Below are 20,195 nucleotides of genomic sequence, written 5' to 3'. Positions count from 1 at the left end.
CCCAAGGACACAACGACCAGGACAGAGAGAGCAGGGGGATCGAACCTCGAATTTCTCCCAGAGTGTATTTTACGCTGTCCGTTGAAAATGTAAAACATGTGTAATTATTTTGTTTAGGTATAAATGATCCTGTTTGCGTACGCTTGTCAATTGGTGGAAATAAACTTGACAGTGTGGTGCACTCTCCTGTGGCCACAGCCAAGCCCAGGAGTTTGTCAATTTCATTAAGGGACCAGTTGATCAAATCCATAATTCTTCTTTAGGTCTTTAGAGAACTAGTCTGGGAGACTCTCTTAGGGTTAGAGAATACGCAAGACTACAAAAGACATGACAAGCCAAGCAGGAAAGATAAAGGAGAGGGAGAGGGATAAGGAGAAAGTGTGACTGCCTCCGTCAAGGGCCAAGAGAAGAAGGTTTGTATTGAATTATACTTGTTATTAACCTCTGTCTCTCTTCCACAGCATTTCTTTTATCCTGTCTTCCTTCTTTCACCCCAGCCAGTCGCAGCAGATGGCCCCGCCCCTCCCTGAGCCTGGTTCTGTTGGAGGTTTCTTCCTGTTAAAAGGGAGTTTTTCCTTCCCACTGTCGCCAAAGGGCTTGCTCATAGGGGGTCATGTGATTGTTGGGTTTTTTTTCTCTGTATGTATTATTGTAGGGTCTACCTTACAATATAAAGCACCTTGAGGCGACTGTTGTTGTGATTTGGCGCTGTATAAATAACATTGAATTTAATTGAATTCCAAGCTGATGTAGACACACAAGGCACCACCGTGAGCCTTACTGCACAGAGCTGCATTTATTTCGGCACGAAATGCAGTGAGCAACTGTAGCTGAATGGCGGTGTCTGGGACTCTGTTGCTGAGCCATGTTTCTGTGAAAACAAGGATGCAGCAGTCTCTAAATTCCTGCTGTGTGGTCAGCTGGAGTCGGATGTAGTCCATTTTATTGTCCATTTTGAGCAGACGTTTGAGAGCAAGATGGATGGAAGAGCCGGTTGGCTTGGATTTGCTCTTAACCTAGCACGAACCCCACCACTTTTGCCGCACTTCTGCTTCCTCATACATCACTTTTGGCGACCATTAAGCAATGCCAAAGACTGAAGGCTTGGTCTCTGTAGCAACTCGAGGACGCTCAGCGCATCCAGCAGTTCCAGGTCAGTTGTAGTGTGATGCTTGTAATTTCGAAGTGTTTGCCATTGGTAAACACGAACACAGATTATTCTGGTTGTGGTGTACACGTGGCTCAGAGATCACAATGAAAAAGCGATAGAAATAAATGCAAAAACGGCAACGTTTGGTCCGGAGTAGCCGCTGCGAGGTGTTGTCACACCACCATGAAACGGACATCTCTGCCTCCTGGTCCCAACTCTGGCTGGTCACATTTTTTTTTTTTTTTTTTTGGGGGGGGGGGGTTAATAAATGTGGCCAGATTTCTAAAAATGAGAGCTGCTCCTTCCAAATTGGGATGGATGCCATCTCTCCTGGTCTGATTGTGGAGGGGACCAGATAAAACTACAGCACCTGTAGCACTTCCCTGAGGGAAGCAGGCTGAACATGTTGAAACCAGGGTGGGAGCTGTCCTTGATGGTGTTTGATGTTCTGCTAAGGCAGCGGGAGGAATAAATGCTCACGATACCGTGATGCAGTATGTTAGCAGGTTCTCAATGGACGAGCGGTAGAAGGTCAACAGCAGGTTGGAGTTCAGCTTGTAGCAGCTGCTGTTTGGCCTTCTTGATGACCGCTGAGATGTTGTCTGTCCAGGAGATGTCAGCAGAGATGAGGACACCAAGGAACCGGAAGGTGTGGACCCTCTCCACACACTCCCCGTTGATGTATAGGGGGGCTAAGTCAGTGCTGTGCCTCCTGAAGTTGACAATGACCTCTTTGGTTTTCAGAAAAAAGTTGTTTTTTTCTGAACACCATGCTGCCAACTTCAGGACTTCCCCTCTGTAGGCTGCCTTGTTGTGGGTCAAACTGCAGTCGTGGGTGTAGAGAGAATACAGGAGGGGGCTCAGCACACAGCCCTGTGGGGAGCCGGTGCTCAGTGTGCGAGTGTAGGAGAGATGAGGGCCGAGTCTTACAGTCTCGGGTCTGTGAGAAAGTCCTTTATCCAGGCACATGTGCGAGGGGGGAGGCCAAGAATGACCAGTTTGGTGATGAGGATATACGGGATGATTGTATTGAAGGCTGAGCTGTAGTCCACAAAGGATTTTCGGACATAGCTTTGCCGCTGTTCTAGGTGACTCAGCACAGAGTGGAGGGCTATGGCAATGGTGTCTTCTGTCGATCTGTTTGAGCAGTATGCAAACTGGTGGGGGCCGAATCTTGGGGAGAGGGAATCCTTGATGTGCTGAAGGACTAGTCTCTCAAAGAGATCATTTTATGATCACGGCCACAGGGCGGTAATCATTCAGGCTGGTGATGGGAGACTTCTTCGGCACTGGGATGGCTGTGGCTGATTTTAGACAGGATGGGATGGCTGCCTGATCCAGTGAGAGGTTGAATATTCTGGTGAAGATTAGGGTGAGCAGGTGGGCACATGCTCTTAGCACCTTGCCAGGTACTCCGTCTGGACCGGACGCCTTCCTGGGGTTCACTGCTAGGAACACACATCTGACATCATGTTCCATTACAGTGACTGGAGCGGTGCAGGAACCAGGTGAGGATGAAGATGGGAGCAGGGCTGAAGCAGATGAGTGCTGCTGTTGTGGTATTTCACAGCAGGCGAAGGAGCTGTTTATTTCCTCTGCCAGCTGCACACTCAGGTTTTCTGTTTTCACAGCCTCTGTGGTTGATGATGTCTTGTATTCCTGCCACACCTCCCATGTGTTGTTGCTAGACAGGTGGGACTCTATGTTTCTTTTATGGGCTGTCTTGGCTTTTTTCATTCCCCTTTTCAGGTCAGCTCGAACAGCCCTGTACAGAGCTCATTCACCTGACATGAAGGCAGCATCGCAGGCTTTGAGGAGTGCAGGGTTTTTGGTTTGGGAAAACCAGAATGCTTTTGTCCACAGGCACATTTGCAATACAGAAGTTGATATAGTCCAGTACTGATGCTGTGAAGGTTTCTAGGTTCTGGTGTTCAAATATGTCCCAGTCTGTGTATGTGAAAAAGTCCTGTAGTTTGGAGAGAGCATTTTCAGACCAGGTTGCAATAGTTTTTGTGATGGGCCTGGCACTGTGTCTGAGGGGGTGCAGGCTGGGGAGAGCAGGAGGGAGAGGTCGTCGGACTGGCCGAGGTGGGGGAGAAATGTTAGCAGCACCAAGTTCTTGGGAGTTCACATCTCAGACGACCTCACCTGGACCACCAATACCACCTCCATCACCAAAAAGGCCCAGCAGTGCCTCCACTTCCTGAGACGCCTGAAGCGGGCCAGCCTCCCTCCTCCCACCCTTACCATGTTCTACAGGGGCACCATAGAGCGTGTTCTGACCAGCTGCATCCCCATGCAGTTTGGAAACTGCAAAGTCAGTGAACTCCAAGATCATTGGAACATCTCTCCCTCTGCTACAGGACATCTTTCAAAAATGCTGAATCAGTAAGGCCTCCTGCATTGTGCATGACCCCTCACACCCCACACATGGACTCTTTTCCCTCTTCCCATCCGGCAGACACTATCACAGCAATGGGGCCTGATCCGTGTTAAATTCTCACAATTCTTTCATCTTTGGGCTGAAGGAAGGACAGCACTCGGTATATAAATGCTCAATCAACAATCATTTTATTCCATACAACACTTCTGAGCATAAACCATCCGGAGGGGAGATGAGCGCGGGAGGGTGTCCGCCTGATCTCAACATGTCTGACCATTTCTCGCATTCTTATAGCAGACTGCGAGACAGCTTTTTCCCACAAGCCATCAGACTCCTGAACTCACTACCAGTGTTAGGTTTATATTGTTGGATTGTCATTTATGCTTAGAAATATATATGTATATATGCTTAGACGTATATAATCATTTGTAGATTGAAAGAATGTCTCATCCTTGGGGGTCTGTAACAAGTCTGTGTAGAGTGAAGAGGGGAGTGCATTCACTCCTCTTCAGAGTATTCTGGCATAGATTACACACCTCCTAGGGTCATGAGAGAGGTCGTATCTTCTCTTGCTGATGTATGGTATGGTAAACACACGTATATCTGTATACTATAAGTGCCTTTTATTTAGATGAACTGCTGGACTTCCAGGCCAGCAGGTTTAGGGAAGTCGTTCACAGGATCACATCTTGACCCACACACACACACACATACCTACACTATGCACAGACTGGTACACTTTGTTTATGTGTACGCCTATGTAAGACGTCATATGTTAATGAACTTATGCATATTTCGGTAACCTCAATAAGGAGCAGTGTTGCGAGGGAGCAGACAAGAGCGACTCGGGTCAAGCGAAGGAGCGGCACTTGTCATAGTTCTCTCCCTCGTGCACAAGTAACACAAAGAGCTCTGGTGACTTGTGTCTTGCTTTTTGCTGTTGTAGTTGAATTGTCTTGTTCCAGCGAGGGGTTGTGTTAGACAGACCCATCAACCAGCTCCCCGACTCCCCCCCCACAACACACACCCACACAAACCACTAACTGACTCTACATACCACTGCTGCTCTATGGACAATCCTTCTCTCAGGAATGCTGCTCATGTTGGTCACTTTATTTCACACTGTAATTGTAAAGCTGCTACGTTTGTCATTTTAAACCACTTCAAAGTCACTTTAAATCTCAAATGTAAATTGCAAATTTCAGACTGTTATTAATCCTTTTACCTCAAAGTGTATATTTACTCCCCTTACCTCAGTCTCAAAGTGTATATACATTTATTCTTCTTATTCTTACTCTTCCTATATTTATTGTTGTTCTTTTGCACTGTATGGAACTGCAGCCTCGTCGTCTCGTCTCTCTATATAGTAAACTGTTTATAGACAAATAACAATAAAGTTTACTTTGACTTTGACTTGACATTGTTCGCTGTATGCATCTGTTGCACTCCCTGTAAATAAAGCTTTGTCCCTCTCAGTCCCTGTGTCTCCGAGTGCTGTCTGCTTTAGAGTCTGTTTTCCCACACATAATGTTGTCCTGCAGTATATAAGAAAAACTACCTCATCTAATGGATGTTCTCTTTGTTTCCCCTCAAAACTTTAGTTTTAAGTTTAATTTACCTCAACAAAGTAAAACTCTGCGCCAAACTTAAGCCTCCCCAAGCGAAGAGAAAAAATGTCGGAAAGCCACAGTCAATACTCCCTCACGTAACACCCTGGGGGTGGAGTTTCAACAGAAAACATGACTATTTTCTATTATTTTGATATGACTGGTTTAAAAAGACTGAACATCTTTCTAAAACAAGTGAAAAGTGTGAGACTTATTTATTTTTAGTTCAAAATTATAAATTATTCATGTAGGATGTATTAAGTGCATATTTTCAAATTTAACAACCTCACCATTGCATTAGCTTCATGCTATAGCGTTAAGCTTACATTTGCTTGAAGCTGAAGGTAGTCATTTTTTAAAATTTATTTTCTGAGCTTACAGACAGGATGCACAACAGTTAGATAACTCTTACAAGAAGCTACATCATCCTGTCAGCATATTTATAGTGGCTGTGGCTATGTCCTGTAGTGATGTGTTGTTCACGAACAAAATGGTTCTTAGAGCCGGATCTTTGAAGTGAATGATGCGAGCCGGCTCCTTATTGGGAGCTGTGGGGTGATTAATTTTTTCTTACTCTCACCCTCTCTCTCGCACTTTTTTTTGCTTCACTCTGCACGCGAGCCTTGTGCTTTGCGCTGGGCAGAGGGGGGAGGGGCGGCAGTTACATTTGCAGTAGCACAGGAACAGAGCGGGAGGGAGAGAGAGAAAGAGAGCCAGGGACAACAGCGTCACATTAGAAAGGTATAGTTATCATCCACAACTATTTTGAGTTGTGGATGATATGAGATAATGAAATATTTTACTGCTACTTATACTTATTATCAGTATTATCATTGCATTAATTAACTTTGCATTAAGTCATGATCATTGCATTAAACCACATAACAAGCATTTCATTAAAGCATTTATTGAAGCTGCTGACATTACATTAAAGTCTGTATTACATGTGTTATCATGATCGCATAATAATCTTTCATTTCAGGTGCAACTGTAATCATTTTATACACACCTTGTACTTATTTTATTTTATTTTTTTGCCTGTCCCGTTTGGTTCTTTTGCCATCAGAATTATTGTCTAAAGGCGAAGAAAGATGCCCAACGGATTTACTTTACCAAATTGACCATCCCAGCCTTGCCGTGATGGTCTATTTGATTCACCTTTTATTGTTTCTTTTATTTATTTTTTATTTTCACTTGCTAGATACGGGACAGACTTGAATGAGGAAAAGAAAAGGGAGAAAGGAAGAGGGGGAAAAAACTGCGGAGAAGAGGGACGGGGATAAAGGGCAAAAAACTAAAACCAACTAAATAAGCAGACAAAAAAATACATATATCAATCACCTGGATCACCTGTTGAGAAAGAAAAAAGAAAACAAGCTGAAGAAAACGAGAGTAATACAATAAACAACATCACGATGATATATGTGAATATAACAGTAAATACTAAACATTAAACATTATTGTGCAGCACGTAAGATCGACAGCACACAGTGTGTTTTGAGGTAGGAGCCAAAAATGGTGTAGTTTGTGTGTGTGAGCACCCGTGTGTACACCTGTGAGCATGGACGCGCTTGTTTTTAAAAGGTTCCTTCATGTAATGATCTGCTAGAGGGTGTGGGGGGCCACAGCCCCGTCCTCCAGGGCATGAAGCAGGTATGGAGGAGATCAAGACTCCAGACATCCAGAGGCCCCCAGAACACAAGAGACCAAGGAAGACCAACAGAGGGGCAGCCGTGCCACTATCCCAGAAAGAGCTGAGGAGAGCCCCAGATGAGGGGTCACTCAGGGAGCAGAAGCCAGGGGGGGTTGCAGTGACGTGCCCGTGAGCTCTGCCGGCAGCCAGCTGTGCCAGAGTGACCGAGCCCCAGGCCGAGAGGGCACCCCACCCCTGAAGTGGCCCTTGCGAGCCCCAGGCTCCAGGTCCCGATAAGCAGCCGCCAAGGAGTGAGCCGGTGTGTACCTGGGCGCCCATCCCCGGACACCAAGAACCACCAACACACCGATGTCTGAGGGCGTCTGCCACTGGCAGGGGAAGTGGTGGGGGGAGATAGTCCTCCATACCTTGGAGGGCCTGAGATGTCCCCAGAGAGGTGACATCTGATACCCAACCTGACATATAGACACAGACATACAGGCACACACAGATACAAACATCCATTCCCACCCTCATGCTCTCATATTAGTGATGGGTCGTTCGCGAACGAAATGGCTCTTAGAGCCGGCTCTTTGAAGTGAACGACGCGAGCCGGCTCCTTATTGGGAGCCGTGAGGTTTTTTTTTTTCTTTCTCTCACCCTCTCTCTCGCCCTTTTTTCCGCTAAACTCCGCATGCTCGGCCTGAACTTTGCGCTGGGCAGAGGGGCGTTAGTTACACTGGCAGTAGCACAGGAACAGAGCCAGAGAGAAAGAGAGCGAGGGACAACAACGTCACATTAGAAAGGTATAGTAATCATCCACTATTTTCAATTGCAGATGATAAAGGATTCAGAAATCTTGCAGGCCCATATGACAGAGAATGTGCATCTTCTTTTTGTTTTAATATTTTAATTTATATTTAATTGTGTTGTGGTTTGCAGTGTTTTGTGTTGTTTCACATTAAATTTATTTAAAAGGAAAAAGCTGAAAATTTAAATAGTTAAAATTTGAAATGTGAATAGTTGTTCTTTGTATTATATGATTTTATTATTACATTTTACGTGGAGTGAATAAATAAAGTATATTTATGGTGGCCCTTAGAGAAAAAGCACGTACAAACTCAGAAGCATGTACAAACTCCAAAACACGTACAAACTCCAAAACACGTAAAAACTCAGAAGCACGTACAAACTCCAAAACACATAAAAACTCAGAAGCAGGTACAAACTACAAAACACGTAAAAACTCCTAAGCACGTACAAACTCCAAAACACGTACAAACTCCTAAGCACGTACAAACTCCAAAACACGTAAAAACTCAGAAGCACGTACAAACTCCAAAACACATAAAAACTCAGAAGCAGGTACAAACTACAAAACACGTAAAAACTCAGAAGCACGTACAAACTCAGAATCATGTACAAAAGACAACAGAAGTGCTCCAGGATGCTAGGGCGCAGTGTTGAGCTTTTGTTACCTAGTGGCTACACAAGCCAGGAAGTATCAACAACCGGATTTGGTGTGTGGTAGTAACAGATAAATTAATTTTTTTTTTAAATTATTTGAATAAATATGAGTGCTTGTCTATAAATACACACACAATACACACATGCTTTCAATTGTGTAATTTAAGTGATCTGGGTAGCTCTGTTTTGGAAGTTCAGTTAACGCTAGAAATGTGTTTTGGAGTTTGTATGTGCTTTTTGGAGTTTGTATATGCTTTAGAGTTTGTACATGCTTTGTCTCTAGGGGCCATATATAAACATATATAAATAAAACCACTTTTTTTACATTATTAATTCCTTTTCTGCATAATTTTATATTATTGTTAATGATTAAATAATTAAAGCAACAAAACAACCTGAAGAGCCGGTTCGGAGCCGAAAGAGCCGGCTCTTTTTAGTGAGCCGAGCCGAAAGAGCCGGATCTCTAAAAAGAGCCGGAAATCCCATCACTATCTCATATGCACTTACTCCACACTCACCCAACGTGGAGACAGACATAGAGAGACACTGTACAAAAAATCACACTCCCCAAGCGTACTCTAAAAACCGGGTCTAGGCCAGAGGAGGTAAGTGATGGAAGTGACGGACAAGGTAAGCGACTCATGTTGTAACTGACATCAGACGCCGGAGATTTTGGCGGAAAATTAAAGCGAATGGTAGTTTAGATTTGAACAAATTCCTTTAAGCTTCAGTATTACCAAATACACTTATCAATTGTCTTATAACTAACAACATTTGTCTAAATCATCTCCAACACCCTGGAGAACAACGGGGAGAGTTTAGAGGCTCTCCAAGATTACATTGATCAGTGCTTCCAGGATCTCGTGCTGAAGAAGGCCCAGAGTGCAGCTTCCCCGGCCAAATCTGAGACTCCGTCGTCGAAAAGACTTTGCCAGGCAGATTCCCCCGGCACAGCATTTCCAGCCGGCAAAGATATTGCAGACATCCTAGAGTCAATCGACCAACGATTGTCCAGTTTCGATGCAAGGCTGTCCTTGGTGGAGATTCTTCACCGGGTATTTAAATCCTTGCGAGAATCCCTGGAGTTCAGCCAGCAGCAGGTGGAAACGCTCGCTGCTGAAAATGCCACGCTAAGGGAGTCGGTGAAATGTCTCACAGACAATGTTACTCAGCTAAATAGAGAAAATAAAAAAATAAAAGAAACAGTTATTGATCTACAAGCTCGTAGCATGCGTGATAATCTGGTATTTTCTGGTATTCCAGAAGCCGCTGGAGAGGACGCGGAGACTACAGTAAAAAGCTTCATCAAAACCCACCTGAGCTGCCGGAGGACACGGTGAAGAACATCGACTTCGATAGGGTACATCGCCTCGGCCCCATGCGGGCTGAGACCGGGAGACCACGTCCTATTTTGGCCAAATTCGGCCACTTCAAACAAAAGGAACATGTGAAAAGCCGCGGCAGGGAATTAAAAGGAACGGACCTCAGCGTGAACGGCCAGTTCCCCAAAGAGATCCTGGAGCGACGCAGGGTCCTCTTCCCAATCCGACGTGGCTTCATCCAGAAGGTTCCTGCGATGTCATCGCTGTGGACCGGCTGTACGTGGACGGACAGCTTTACCGCGACCCCGACACCACTCCGTGGCTGTATCAACTTCACACCAGATAAGAATCCGCTACATCTATCCACTCACACTAACTTTCATTAACATCTGTTTAACTTACCGGTATCAAATCGCATCTTAAGTGTGATATGATAGTAGAATTAACACCGTCACTCTCTGTCAGTGGTTTAATTGGAATGTTTCCGGTTTGTGGGTTTTTTTAATCTTTGTTTTTTTCTCTCTTTTCCCCCTCTTGTTTTTATGCTGCTCTACCTTGTCCTTGGTTTCTTTCTTTATTTCTTTCACTGCTTCGGTCACCTGCTTCCACACTCATCCAAAAACAACATCCTTTATTTCGACACATACGCACCGCACGATCACGCACAGTCATGCGCTCAACGGCAGCACATTTACATCAGTCAGACAGCGCACACAGTCATATAGGATACACACACTTAAGCCAAGCGTACTCATATTAGTAAATATGCACATACATAGTCAGACTCAGGGAGCATCTCGCCACACATTTTTTTTCTCTCTTTCTCTTTATTTACAAACAAGTGATGTTTCCACACTCTCTCCTGTCTAAGCGACACACACAGAGTACACCCCTAGTTATACACAGACATCTATGGGTGCACTAAGGTTTGTTACATGGAATATAAATTCAATTCAATTCAATTCAATTTTATTAATATAGCGCCAAATCACAACAAATGTCGCTTCAAGGCGCTTAAATGGAGCTGGCTCCAGAGAAAAGAGGTTAAAAATATTTAACCAACTCAAAAAACTACAGGCAGATGTTGTCCTTTTACAAGAGACCCACAGACCTCTTAGAGGTTTGAATGAACTTAAAACACCTGAGTTTCCTAATGTGTTCTCAGCTTGTTATAATTCTAGACAAAGGGGAGTAGCAATTTTAATACATAAAAATATTAATTTCACAGTACTCGATACAGTTATAGATCCAGAGGGCAGATTCTTAATCATTAAACTATCTATACTTGATAAAAAGCTATGTATTGTAAGTGTATATGGTCCAAATGTTGATGATCCCTCACTGTTTCACGTTTTTTTTCAGTGCACTCTCTGAACACTTAGATGGCACACTTGTTCTTGGAGGCGACCTCAACCTTGGACTAAATGAAGAAATGGATATAATCAAACACTAATATAATCAAACACTATATGAGGGACTTTGGTCTTTGCGATGCATTGGCGCTCCCTTCACCCCATCAGTAAGGAATATTCTTTTTTCTCACATGTCCATCACTCTTACTCTCGTCTGGATTATTTTTTGGTCAGCAGCTCACTGCTGAGTGACATTTCAGACACTGAGATTCACCCTATAGCTGTTAGCGATCATGCTCCTGTATCTTTAACACTAATGCACAAGAATAATACTACGCCAAGTAAAAACTGGAGGTTTAATACATCACTGCTTAAAGATGAAGACTTTATTAAATATTTTAAAAAAGAGTGGACTTCATATTTAGACTATAATGACCCTCCGGAACATCAGCTTCTGTTCTATGGGAAGCAGGGAAAGCTGTAATGAGAGGTAAAATAATTTCTTTCTCATCACATAAAAAGAAAGAAGAAAACAAAAATATTCAGGAATTAGAAAAAAACATCAAATCACTAGAAGTGACAAATAAACCCCATTTTCAGGGATTTCTATAAAACGTTTTATTCACCACAAATAAACCCATCTAAAAAGGAAATTGATCAGTTTTTGGACAACATAACTCTTCCAAAATTATTAGACACTCAAGCAATGGCACTGGATTCGCCACTGACATCAGATGAACTCCAGGAAGCCCTGATAAGTATGCCCAATAATAAGGCTCCAGGTCCAGACGGCTTTCCTGCAGAAATCTACAAAGAATTCTGGACGATTCTGGCACCAGTTTTTTACATAACGTTGTTAGAAATCAAAGAAAAGGGCAGACTTCCATGAAATATGAACTCTGCAAACATTAATCTCCTGCTAAAACCAGGCAAAGACCCTGTATATCCCTCAAGCTATCATCCAATATCCCTTATAAATGTAGACCTTAAAATAATCTGCAAAGCTCTCTCAAAGAGACTGGAGAAAATAACCCCCCTCTTAATTTATCCTGACCAAACTGGTTTCATAAAAGGTAGGCGCTCATCAACAAATACACGTAGATTACTTAATTTGATTGACTACTCATACAGTAAAAACCTTGAAACTACAATATTTTCTTTAGATGCAGAAAAAGCATTTGACAGAGTTAACTGGAAATTTCTATTTGCAACTTTACACAAATTTGGTTTTGGATCCTCGTTCATTAACTGGTTAAAAATATTATATAATTCCCCAACAGCTTGTGTCAGAACAAATGACCAGACATCCTCCAGCTTCTGTCTCCTGAGGGGCACCAGACAGGGATGCCCACTCTCCCCTTCACTGTTTGCAATTTTTATTGAACCACTAGCAGCAGCAATTAGACAGAATTCAGTAATTAAGGGCATAAAATGCAAGAACGTGGAACATAAAATCAGTCTTTATGCGGATGATGTGTTACTCTTTCTCCAAAATTCACAAACCAATATCTCTGGGGTGATTGAATTGATAAACTCTTTTGCAAGAATATCAGATTACTCAACTTAACTGGTCAAAATCTACAGTCCTTCCGATTAATTGCTCATTCCATAATTCCTCTTCTACACCACTGCAATGGGGAAATATAGAATATTTAGGTATTAATATTTCTCCCAAGCTTGCAGATCTAACTAAATTAAACCATATCACACTTTTAAAGAAGGTGGAAGGTGATCTGGCTAGATGGAAATGTTTACCCATATCACTCATGGGAAGGGTTGCCGCTATAAAAATGATGATCTTACCAAAAATAAATTATTTATTTATAATATTTATTTATTTTATTTCAGCACTACTTCTTAGCCAACAGGCTTCAGTTTATCTCAGGATGGCTAAAACCTACCCTCTTAGATGAACCTTGGCTAGATGTAGAACAAGCACTTTGCAATAATCTAGAGATTTCAGATCTACCATTTATCAGCTCAAACATCCAACAGCATGAAGTCTTCATTAATCCCATGCAAATGTACACCTATCTGGAACAACCCTGACTTATTACAAAACAATAATATGATAAACTTTCCAGATTGGAGTGGTAAAGGAATCAAATATTTAGAACATATACTAGAAGGAAGAGAATTTATTTCATTTGACAGGCTAGTTACACAATATGGAATCAACAAGAAAAGATTTTTAGAATATCAACAAATTAAATCCATAGTAAAAAAGAAATTTAAACTGGGTCAAGTTGAACTACAAACACCACCAAGTGTGGTACAATTTCTTACTCTTAAAACCCCCAAATTACTTTCCAAAATATACAGGATGCTTTCTAAAACAGATGAATCAATATCACTTCCTATTGCAAAATGGGAAGCGGATTTATCAGTTCACTTAGACCAAAACTTCTGGTCTCAGATTTGCTTAAAAACCTTTCATCTAATTAGAAATCCCAGTCTTCAATTAATTCAATACAAAATACTACATAGAGTACACTATACAGGTCATCGGATGTTCAAGATGGGTTATACGTCTACCAACAACTGCTCACACTGTCAAACCAATACACCGGACAATTATATCTACGCTCTTTGGTTCTGTCCACCAGTTCAGAAGTTTTGGCGCGAGATATGTGAAGACTTATCAAAGTGTCTGAAATGTAACATTCCAACTTCCCCTTTAGTGTGTTTGTTGGTCAGCTTAGATAATGTCACTACAGAAAAGAATATAGCCCATATGGTTTTCACTGTCCTATGCATAGCCAAGAAAACAGTCCTCATGAACTGGAAAAATAAAAATAATCTTAATTCTAACCAATATAGAAATTATCTATTAGATTACATTAGTCTCGATTCAGCCTCTGCCACCACATCAGATCAATTGCTCTGGGCTCCTTTGATTAGCTCCATCACCTAGTGAGGGTGGGGGTAGTCATAGTTTGGTCCCACCTTCGCTGTTGTGATTGGTGTGGGGGTAGGGGCAGGCTTAGGGCGTCGGGGGGTTCCCCAGGAGCATCTTCCTTGGGGGGCCCAACCCGGGGTAGCGGTCATGGCCTATTAAGGGCTCTGTTGGCTCTTGGGTGACGGTTTCCTCGTGGTTGCGTGTAGCGGGGCTAGGGGAGGATCTGTGCTGATGGACGTGGGTTACTGACCTGGTAGCCTGGCTGCCCCTGGGTGGGTCTGAGACGGGCGTGAGGTTCTGGGGGCTCTGGGCTGGGGCCCTGGCCGGGCCTCGGGGGCTTGGGTCCTGGTTGGTATGTTGCTGGGGTTGTGGGCAGGTGGGTGTATGGGGGCCCGGCCCTGGTGCAGGGTGCCGCCATTGCATTGAGCCACCTGGGGGGCTCTTCAACTGGTGGGGAAGGTTGTTACACCTTGCAGGAGCTCTCCTCTCTTCAGGAACTCACTCTACAGGAGGGGGAGATACAGGAGAGGTGGAGGAAGATCTCAGCCTGGGTGTCTATTGTCTTGTGTAGTCTGGAAGATGAGTGGATGATGGGGTGGGTGCAGTTTTCTCTGTGGTGGGGTCAGGTGGGCTGTTCCGGGCTCTGTGGTGCCGGCCGGCGCTGCTGTTTTGGGCCCCGGTCCGGATGGGCCTGGGCCCCCTTTCCCTGGCGGGTTGCAGTTTGTGCTTATTAAAGAGTTGAAGCTCAGTCAGTTAATTGAAGGTCATAAGCTTCGTCCAGCGCTATGTCCAGACGATCGATTGTGTAAGTGACTTAGAGCTATGGAAGGATTGCCTACACGCTTACAAAACACATATGCCATGTTATTCATTATTATCTTTTATTTATTTATATCCTTTTTATTAAGCTTCGAGTAGTGGCATTTGATTAAAGCATTTATTCAATATATTACATATATGGTTTCAGTTAGGTTATTACACATATGAGAGTGGCTTCTGTCTGGTAAGAGATCATGAATTTAGTTGGCGAGGTGAGACAGAGTGCATTTGAGGTCGAGACACACACACACACACACACGTAGGTCGACGCATGTCTAGATAAGAGTTCAGACATATTTTGCTTGTAACTGCATTTTGTGCCTGCATACACTGCAAATTTCTTGTAGCTTAACAAGATTTATTGTCTTAAATTTAGCCAGATTATCTTGTCCATCTTGTTTTGAACATTACAAACTAGTTTCCAGTCTCATGTGTTAGATGATTAGACTTGTTTTAAGTATATATTCCTTTTTTTTCTTATTTAGTCTGTAAATCTAAAAATGAACCATTTCACCTTTATTTCAAGCAAAAATAGCTTTTAGATAGAGTGTAAAACAAAAAATTATCTTAAAATAAGAAACATTCACCTTTTTCCTTGAAATAAGAAAGTCAATCATTGGAAGGTATATTTAGACCTGAGACGTGTCACAGATGTATTTGTTACCATGTAAAATAAGCCACTTTACTCTAACGGCATAATGTATAGCATCTTCAATCACCAAAAACTCCATATTAGCAACCTCTGATACAGGACCTAGTCCTTTCTCATTTACAAATATCGGATGCTCAGTTCCTGCTTCACTTTGACAACACTCCAGCAGCTGATTGTGGTTTACAAGAGACTTGCACACATTCTTAAAGTTTAATTTGGCTGACCATTGTTTTTTTTAAAAAAACTGCGTTTAGACTCTATTTCATACACGTATGACAAATTACAGGTCCCAGGGCAATAATCTGAGAGGGAAGATGCAGCATGTAATCTTCTATCATTTTTTTTAGTTTGGACACAGTTTGTAAAGACACAACTGGGGCAAAAAGTATTTTAACAATTTCAATTAAATCCAAAATAAATTTGATAAAAGAATGGCAAAATCTTGATCAATATAAGCATTTGTCCAGGGGATTGTTTTAATCTGTTGTCACTTGAAGCTAAAGTAGCATTAAATTTTTTTTTATGAATTATAGAACATTTTTTGAGACATTTTATTAAATTCGATGAATTTATATTCCAAAATCTCTTTTTCCCAAAGTCTGTTTTTGTTTCATAATGGGGTTTTTCATAATGGTGTATTTATTTGAGGTCATTTAACAACTGAATTTCTTATTCAGGCAATCGGGGTGGGACCTGAACGCTCATTGCCTGCTGCCTAAACAGGTGCTTAAAATTAAAGTGTCTCAAAATGTTTCTATTATTACAAAAAAGAATCGTAGTGAAATAAATATTTAATAAAATATTATAAAAATACACAATGTAAAATAAAAATTAAATGACACGTTTTAACACTTTGGTGTTCCATAGTCTAGTTCATATTAAAAAGTTAAATAATGTATTAGCACTAGATTAGGTTCCTGTATTCCTCCGTACAACCATCCCACATATCACACAAAAGTCTGGACTACTGCTATGAATTGTATTAATATGGCTCAAAAGAGACTTTACTGTTAAGGCAACAAAAACAAAACAAATCCCACACCTCCAACACGCCATCTTGTTTGGGGAAAAGACCTGAAAGAAGTTCTTGGCGGGCAGAGTAGTAGAGGTCAATACCAAGTTTGAAGGGGTGGTTTATACCAAGTCTGCATTTAACTTGTGTAGTAATGTAATTGTAAAGACGACTACAACAGTCATAGTAATTGATGGGTTATTTGTTAAAATTAGTTTTTCGAATGCAGGTTCATTATGCATGTTATGTTCACGTTTTACAAGCTTTACACAGACGAAAATGTGTAACACTACCTCCCCCTGGCTGCCCTCAAGTGGCTCTGTCCATTATCTCACTGTTTGAATCGGAGGACACGAGGGAGCAGGTTCGGACTGGATTCTGTTGAGGTAATTAACTTTTGCTTACAAACATTTCGGGTTCTTTTAGCTTTGACTTACTGTAGTAACATCAGTCGTGGTCAAATATTAAGTTTTACCGAGGCAGTATTATCAGTTCACTACCAATGGGTAGTTAGCCAAAACTGCCAGCCAGCTAGCTAGCTTAGTTCATTCAGTATGCTGAATTGTTAGCATGCAGTGATAGTTTAAAATTATTAATGGTGCTAGTTAGGTAAATTTAGCTTCGTGTTCAATATACTTAACATAGCTATATGACAAAAGAACTACAGTTGATATCCGCCTTTGCAAAAGTCCGTTTTGTGTTTCCCACCCACGGAAAATAAAAAGCTGCGGTGTTTTTTTTTCCTTCTTAAGCCGCGTGCTCTCTGTCTGCACTGTGCTTGGTGTGTTTGTGTGTGCAACTTGGGAGGACCGATACTGGTTTGAGACAAATCTCGCAATCGGGCTCATAACTTTACAATGCTGTTTTTTGTTATGAAAAAGGGGTGTTGGACAGATCTATATTTAACTTAAATGAGGATTTACTTAAGTCATCAAGAGTTAACTGTTTTATGACCAAAATTACATTTAACCAACATGAGTTTATTCAAATTTTATTATTTTACTATTTTTTGCAAGTCCAGTTTGGGTAATGAAATTAAAGATAACACAAGGGAATAAAAATAATGCACATTTATGAAAGACATCTTTACCTATAGATTTACTTTAAGCCTCATTTCCGACAGATTATGATTAATCATATAAACTTGTAAGTTGGAGAAGATGTGAACTTGCTTCCAATTATTTATGTTGTAAACTATTAATATCAATCAGGTCACTTTAACCTTGCTGAACCGAGGTAACATTTTTTCTTATGGATGAAGTGGCCTAATCTGAGCTGTGGTCATTTGTTGAATGATTTGACAAGCAGTTGGGCACTATTAGTTTTAGTTTGAAAACTAGTTTGGAATAGCCTTGTCATAAATTTTAAGTAAGCAATTTTATAAGACTTAACCATTGAATTAACACAGGCTCTACTTGGTCTGTCTTTTGCACCTTATCCATGTGTCTGATTGCATAGACTTTGGATCCATGGCAGGTGGTGTCTTGACTCAGTTTTTCTTTTTGACCCAAACATATGTTTTTCTTTCCTCAGGGAAAAGTTCTGACAAAAGCTACACCAGTAAATCATGGAGGGTTTGGATGATTGCAGCCTTTCGGTTCTAAATGGTAGGCCAAGCATATGCATATTTATGCAAATTAATGTCTAAATGAATTTTGTGTTGCACACACTGACAGTGATCGTACATAGAATCAGTTTTATGTTGTCAGATCAATAAAATATTTAAATTACATTTAAATGTATTTGACAAAATGACAATTTGGAATTGTTGTACAACTTTTACATTTCTGAAAGTTACTGACTTTTATTTACAGCTGCAGACATAGATGAGGTCTTGCTCCACACCCTCAGTAGGGACGATTTAAGGGACCTGCTTCCAGGGCCTGAAAATTTTATGAGGAGGAAACAGTTGTGGGCTCAAGTTCACAAAGAGGCAAGTTTTGCCGCTTTTGATTTAAAAACACTTAGCACGACACATTTTGTTTAGGACTCCTGTAATATAACTATTTTCGTCTTCTTATTTAGGATGAGACTAAAGAAAAGGCGTCTCATGGACATCTCACCATGTGACCAGGGAGAAGATTATGATGCAGATTCAAGTGGTGGATCAAACATGCTTTTGCCACCAAGGAGCAGTTCTGGTGACAACAGTTGTAAGTGAAAGATTACAATTATGGCAATAATATTGAATATTGAACTGAAATTTGATTTAGTTCTTTCTTTCCTGTTCTGTTCATAGCCCTGTTCAGGACACTACCAACTTTCTTCCCATCACAAGTTGCACCACCCAAGAAGATGGGACATGCCAGTGAAGCACTGATTGATGTCCTTCAGGTCTGTGTTTCTTCATATTTGTTATCAAATAATGCCCATAAAGCCTTCACTTTAACAGTTTATTTGGCATATGGCCTTTTTATCCATGCCAAGTCCTCCAACAATGTAGTTTATATTTGGAAAAGGTGTGCAGAAATCTGAAATGGCACAAACACTGAGATAAAAAAAATTTCAACAAAAATAATAAAGAAAATCATAAAGAAATTAAAAACAAAATGGAAATAATTACATATTTAACTATCACAGGTGCCGTATCTTTGTCATTTCCTAAAGTGTGTAAAGACATAATCCTAACGGTGATGAGGCAGAATTTATTACATTTTTCAATGGCATGAATAAATATATATATATATATATATATATATATATATATATATAATTTTTATTTTTTTTCTATACAGTATTTGTCAATCTAAAGAAAAATAACATTAATATGGTCTGTAGCACATCTGATCTATGGTTGTCATCATTCATGTATCACCCGAAGGGTGCACCCCAAAGGGATCAATAAAGTGAAGTCTAAGTCTAATACATACTTGAACTACCCTGATAGCTTTGGAGTTTCTCCGTACATTGTACAATTTTTGTCTTTGTTTTTCTTTTGCCAACAGAAGATCCAGCGTCAGCCCCGTTCTGCTCTTTGAAGGGTCCCGCTGTCTTATTGCAGTTGGAACCACTCTCATCACCACATTTGACCACAGATGACCTTGGAGAAGGTTTGCTGTATCTTATGGCATACTACTACACCCTGCATCTCACCTATCCTAAATGTGTGGCAACGCTTCTGTCTGTCATTTAGACTGAAGTGTTAAAGGACAAAATCCATGAGCAAGACACCACAGGCTCATACAAAAAAGTCATGGCAGGCTGTAGGAATGTTTATTGAAACGTAGAGCTGTTTGAGCAAGATGTAACTTAGGTCTGTGTTGGAAGGTTTGGGCCTGATAGCGTTGAAGTTGCAATTTACACTTGAATTCTTTTTTTTTATTCTTATTAATGTAATACAAAGTACTTTTTTCTTTAAACACATCTGTTCTGCAAATTGTGTTTAAAATTGCAAATGCTCTTTTTATTACATTTTATATGTTGAGTAGCTAACTGGTTTAGCACTTCTAAAAGGAACACAAAATAACAATGTTACACTTACAATGTGTCTTTAAATTTTTGTGTACTATGATTCACTGAAATATTTGTTACTGTTTGGAGAGTTTGTTTCCAATAAAGGTCATGTACACAGTATACTTTGCCTGCTTTAATTTGGCTTTATCTTTCTTATTTTGAGAATTCTTATCAAGTGTAATTATCTTACTGCACTGGCAGATTATTTCACTGAATTTAAGAAGATTTAGACTACAATCTATTATTTTTTAACTTATTTTAAGATCTTTAAAATGATTTAATGTACTAGTTTTTAGATTATTTGCCTTGATTTGTTCCTTAGAATAAGTGTTTTATGCCTATTTTCAGATTTAATTTCTTCAACATTTTGCTTAGAACAAGTGGTTAAATCTTATTTTAGGTTTCAATTGCCATGATTGGTTGCTTGGAATAAGTGTGTAAGGCTT

General features: G+C 40.9%; 1 long non-coding RNA gene across 2 annotated transcripts; it reads left to right on the top strand.

The window, feature by feature from the left end:
• The first annotated feature begins 16,034 nt into the window (after positions 1–16,034).
• Positions 16,035–20,193, top strand: LOC146498603 (uncharacterized). Of its 2 annotated transcripts, XR_014870926.1 has the most exons (6): positions 16,035–16,682; positions 17,830–17,903; positions 18,111–18,229; positions 18,322–18,449; positions 18,536–18,630; positions 19,242–20,193. It is a non-coding gene; the product is annotated as an uncharacterized LOC146498603 (long non-coding RNA). The 2 variants fall into 2 exon arrangements; XR_014870925.1 differs by having other exon boundaries at positions 16,038–17,903.
• The last annotated feature ends 2 nt before the right edge of the window (positions 20,194–20,195 follow it).

The sequence above is a fragment of the Neolamprologus multifasciatus genome, chromosome 18 (genome assembly GCF_963576455.1).
Source record: "Neolamprologus multifasciatus chromosome 18, fNeoMul1.2, whole genome shotgun sequence".
Lineage (NCBI taxonomy): Eukaryota > Metazoa > Chordata > Actinopteri > Cichliformes > Cichlidae > Neolamprologus > Neolamprologus multifasciatus.
The sequence above is the reverse complement of the archived record's forward strand: the minus strand, read 5'-3'. Positions and strand labels throughout refer to the sequence as shown.